The sequence below is a fragment of the Canis lupus genome, chromosome 35 (genome assembly GCF_003254725.2).
Source record: "Canis lupus dingo isolate Sandy chromosome 35, ASM325472v2, whole genome shotgun sequence".
NCBI classification, from domain to species: Eukaryota; Metazoa; Chordata; class Mammalia; order Carnivora; family Canidae; genus Canis; species Canis lupus.
In genome coordinates, this window is record NC_064277.1 from 17,463,622 (window position 1) to 17,469,027 (window position 5,406).

The 5,406-nt window shown below is 42.5% G+C and overlaps 1 long non-coding RNA gene across 1 annotated transcript; it reads left to right on the forward strand.

The window, feature by feature from the left end:
• The first annotated feature begins 1,804 nt into the window (after nt 1-1,804).
• On the forward strand, nt 1,805-4,169 carry LOC125754406 (uncharacterized). Its single transcript, XR_007408496.1, has 3 exons — nt 1,805-1,927; nt 3,250-3,313; nt 3,740-4,169. It is a non-coding gene; the product is annotated as an uncharacterized LOC125754406 (long non-coding RNA).
• The last annotated feature ends 1,237 nt before the right edge of the window (nt 4,170-5,406 follow it).

The following is a 5,406-nucleotide window of genomic DNA, read 5'->3' on the forward strand; positions in this document are numbered from 1 at the left end:
TAATTTTTTGGCTAATCATATGCCCAGTCCATGAAAAGCTCAGCCCGAAGTTTAGATTTTTATCAGTTCACAGGTTTAGTCTTTCCCTGCTTGTTTGAAGTAATGTAATTTGTGGTTGAGATTTGCAGCTGTCAATTATCTGTTCTCCTGCCAATATTAAAAAAAAAAAATGGGCATGGGAAGAAAATAACCATAAAGACATTTAATCAGTTACAAGAAGGAGGTTTATCTTTCCCTACCCAGTCATATTTTCCAAAAAGTCTTCAGAGAGTTTAAACTGATTAATATTTGTCATGTCAAAACCACATAATTGCAAGTCAGCCCATTAACATGCCCATGGTCTAACAGCCCAGGACAGAGCAATCAATTTATCACTAAAATTTCATTTGTTTATTGCCCAAACAAATAAAAGAGCGGGATTGGAAATGATGTCAATGCTGTTAGTCATGATTTAGGGGGGCTCTTATTTTCCCTTAGTAATTAAAGCATTGGATCCAGGATATTTCTACTTGTAAGAGCCAAATCCATGAGTATTATAGTGGAGCACAGCCTATCAGCTATTAATCAAAGTATTTAAAAGTGAGAGTGAGAGAACTCATTTTGGACAGTTCAGTTTCTTATGAGTTTGGAGAGCTTTCTTTTTTTAGATACTTTCTTCCTATCCACTCTGTTTTTTTTATTAGGTGATCTCATTTTATTGGGACCAACAAGGAAAAACCAGTACACAGAGATTATCTGTCTTTAAAAATGCACATATGGAAGCATGATTACAGGTTGGAGTATTAAACTAAATATGGCAACTAAAGAGTCAGTACGAAGTAGGAAATTTGGCTTTTAGTGTATACTTCATTTCTTGCAAGCTCTGGGATGTTGGGCAAGTCACTTGGCTTTTCAACTCATGATCCAGTATACTGGATGATATAATGTATGTCCTACCTGAACACATAGGATCAAATGAAGTGATCACCTGCCTGCTGCTGTAGATATCAAGTACTTTCTCTCTATAGCCCCTTGATCAACTTTATTTTTCTTCATAGCATTTATCACTACCTGAACTCTATTACGTGTACGTGTTTGTGTTTTTATGTTTTCTTCATCCAAATAGAGAGTAAGCTTCATGAAAACAGTTCTGTGTTGTTGCCAGCACTAAGGCCGTGACTGGCACATGGTCTGTGATCAATAAAATTGTTGAAAAGGTGAATCTGAGCTATAGGACCTAAGGTTATCAAAAGGAATTGGATGCAGCATGCTGGTTAAGCTCTCTTGTCAAGATGCCATGGTTCAAATATCTGCTCTACCACTTTCTGGCTGTGTGGGTATCAGTCTCAGAGAAATAGAAGCTGTTGGTACAAATCTTATGGAAACAGATAGAGGTGCCCCAGAGTTGTCCAATACCAGCATAAAAGTGAAATCCCAGTGACAGGAGGGGGGAGAGGGAAACTTGTCACCAAAACCCTCAAAATGAACGCCATTCTTTTAAGGATGTCCTCATCACCACTTCTTTTAACTTGGGTAAGTTAATTAGCTGCCTAGAGCTTCAATTGTATCTTTTGTCACGAGTAAAATAGGCCTAATGATAGTTCCCAACTCCGAGTTGTCATGAGATTGAACAAAATAATTCATGTAAGGTAATCACAGGGCCTGAGTTCATTGTCAGTTATTGCTGTGAGTTGGTGGACTCAGCTTTTCCAAGCTAGGATGAAAAAAATTAGATGATGTCACAACAAAAGCTTACGATGACAAAGGTTTGTTGTTGCTGTCTTGTGACAGTGCTATCTCCTGGTGATCCAGTAGGACCATGTGGTATGTTTGCTGAGCTGGTACTTTTGAGGAGGGAAGAGGTCAGACTGAGTGAAGATTCTTGTACAGAATGACGTCTTGTCACTATCATATTGTCTAAACCCATGGTTCAAGTAACAGGACAGTGGTGAGCCATGCTGAAGTGGTTGATGAGTTACTTTGGTGCCAGTGGGCTGTGAGGAGCCTGAATCAGATCACCATCTGGGTAGTAATGAAAGTGGTGGGGGTGCTGGTGTCACAGGCTAGTAAGACAAGAGAACAGAGTCAGGTGGTTCCGAACTTGTGTGGGATTTAGCAGGATGAAGTTGTGCTTCTGTTCACATCTGAGCCTATTCCCCTGCTGCCTTAGATCTACGAAACCTGGTAGCAGAAGGAGATTAGGGGTGAGGAATACAAAGGAAAGAAGCTAACATTTACTTAGCACCACCCCTATTTGTCAGGCATTGTTAACAATTTTTTTTAAAAGGTTTTATTTATTTATTTGAGAGAGAAAGAAAGAGCATAAGCAGGAGGAACAGCAGGTAGAGGGAGAAGCAGACTCATGCTGAGCAGGGAGCCTGACATGGGGCTTGGGGCTTGGGGCTTGATCCTAGGACTCTGGGATCATGACCTGAGCTGAAGGCAGACCCTTAACCAACTGAGCCACCCAGGAGCCCTATAATTTCAAAAGATAACTTCTCTGGTCTATCATAATCCTTGGGATAAGAGTTTGTTTATTTAATAGTTAAGGACCTGAAGCTGAGGAAGTTAAAATAACTCATTTGGGGTCAACAGCAAGGAAGGGATGGTCCAGAAGTGTGAATTTAGTCCTTCCTGGCTCTGTAGACCGTGTCTTCCAATGTGGTAGTTGACCTCCAGGGGAAGCCCTCCAGGGCCTGGATGGGTTCAGCACTTGGATCTAGAACTTGGCTCTACCACTTGGCAGCAAATGAGGACACTGAGCCCATTGCCTTCTTGCATGTTTCCATCTAGCTCAGCATCCAGACTGGATAGAGCCCAAGATAGAAATACATAGGCTGATGAGAAGTAGACTTTGGGGAACCAGGGAAGCCTTCCCTGCCCTGTCTCTGCCACTTGCTCCCCAAGACTATCCTGATTTGGGAGCTCTTCCCATATAGTCCCATAAACTATTTGTGGGTGTATCTGTTCTGTACCTGACACGCTGTTTTCTGCCTATCTTCTTATGTTCTTCAGAAGGCTGTCCTAGGTAGTATGTGGGCATTTTGCCCCTGTAACCCTGAAGATGTTGGACTACCTTAATGATATATTTTTTCTTCTTCATGTATATCAGTTTAACTTTAAATTTTTAAAAATTTTAAAGTGATTTTTGAGGCATTTCAACTGGAAGGCTTCTTAAGGACAGGGCTGATTTTTGAGCTGTGAAAGCAGATCTACATGGGGAGTAATCAGAAGCCCACCTTTCATAGTTTCTCTGTGTGCCGTCTGTAGATGTTTCGATGCAACCTTTCTGATCAGAAGCTGACCACCTTGATAAGCCTGGATTGGTGACAAGGTATCCTTTATTTTTAAAGTGTGGAATTCAAGCCTATTTGTATAAATACATTTCAGAGGAGTGCTGGTGTGCACATCTTTAAGAGAATGATGCTCATTGTGAGTGCCAAGTTCCCCCCTGCCCCTCATGTCTCTGGGATTTCATTTTTCTTCAATAACAGCAAATCTGGGGCACCCATTTCTGTCTCTATAATGTTTGAGCTGACTGTTTCTGCTCATCTGAGACTGGTAGTCAGCAATACTTGAGGAGAAAGCACTGTAGAGTGGGAGAAAGTCATGGTTTTGACAATGTTAGGGAGGAAGAATTTTGAACATCCATATTACTGTCCTTACTGGATCTTATTTTACTTAGAAATTGCCTTCCAGTGTCTAAAAAGATTGCTATGCACCTGAAAAAAAATGGACCAAATTTGCTTACTCTTAACAGGAGAATGCACCAATTTCAGCTCTCTGCTGGTCCAGAGAAAAATGTTTTGTGCCTCTCATTCCACGTGCATCAAGAATCAAATGCCCCAGCGGAGCCTTGACACCTTCTCATGAGAGCAGTGAGTGGAAGGCTTTTGTTGCTAAGATCAAAAGTGTTCCTTTGGTTTTGAAGTTTCAACCATAACTTCACTGAGTGCAAGGAAAATCCTCATGCTTGCTTTATATAGACCATCTCTGGCTTTGCATTTTCCCTGGCAAGTCTGTGAAGACCAACTTTTCTCTCTACAAACCTGGGAATGCAGAGGACCCTTTCTCTGGGAAGTGCTGGTACTGCTGGAGCAGTTTGGGGCTTTCCTGAGAGATTTGCTTATGCCTCTGATTTGCAATTAAAAAAAAAAAACCTGGGAAAGTCTTTCTTCTTTGTGGTTGAGACAGTAGGTGAAACTCAGTGGAAAAAGTTGGTAGCAGGAGAAGTAGAGTAAACCAGAACTGGGAGGGGGGTTGTGATGGAGTAAGGGGAGTGAACGTGTCTTTGGGTCTTCTACTTCTACCAGTTTTGTGAACAATTCCTGTCTCCCTGTAATGTGTGTTAGTGCTGTTTGTCCCTGTTATTATGTCTTTCTAGGCTTTGCTTACAAAAAGCCAAGAGGCCTGCTGAGGAACCTGATCTACTTAACAGCTCGAAGGGGCAAGTGACGCATCAGTCCTGAAGTCATCCTCATTTGGACAGCAGCCTGCTCTGTTATTTGGGAGTCACTCTGCAGGGACAGGGAACAGGGACAGCTAATATTTCCTGAGCACTGGCGATGCATGAGGGGTTGTGCCAGATGCACCATGAACTTCCCTCACCGACTCCCCCAACACCCTCAGGCATCTGGTATGACTGTCATTTCCATGTTACAGGTGAGGCATTTGAGACTGAGGCTGGTTCTATGATGCACGTCGCCCGGCTCCATGCAGCCAATCTGTGCAGGAGCTGGGATCTTGACTCTACAGGCTGGGCTTTTAACCAACTTACTATCAACAGCATTTCTTCGTTTTTCTGTGGGTGATGTTTGCTGTGGGCTGTTTAATGACATTGTCAGTGAAGTATCACAACTGATGAGAAGGATGCAGGTGGTTTTCGTGTTCAGTCTGCACGTGCCTTGTAACCTGTTCACTGGGGCTTCTGCTCCCTCTTGCATTTCATCACATTTCTGTCTTGAAACCAACGGGTTCTCTTTGCATATGTGATAAGAAACCTGGAGCAAAGAAAGGGAACCACCATAGGCCGACATCCAGAAAACCAAAAACTCCCTAAAGACTGATCATCAGTGTTTGGCTCCAGAGGGAGACTTTGATGCTAAGCGTCAAGAATTCAACCTTCCTCATCATTTCACTCACATATTGGGCATATAATTTGTGGGGGGATTACAACTTGAATCTTCTTAGGTGCCTCTGGTTTCTGACACAGCAGCAGGTTTTGAATCCATGTTTTTTATTTCCCCTGCTGCTTAATCTCCAGAGCGACCGATTTATAGACGGGAGGAGTTTTTACTTTATCTATTCCAACCACATTCCCACTCTACGCCTTTGTATCAGGAAGCAGCTTCGACCGTCCGTTGCTCAGTGCACATTTGCTGATGTGCGTTCACTTTTGTGTGTGAGTATGTGCATCTGGATATTCCT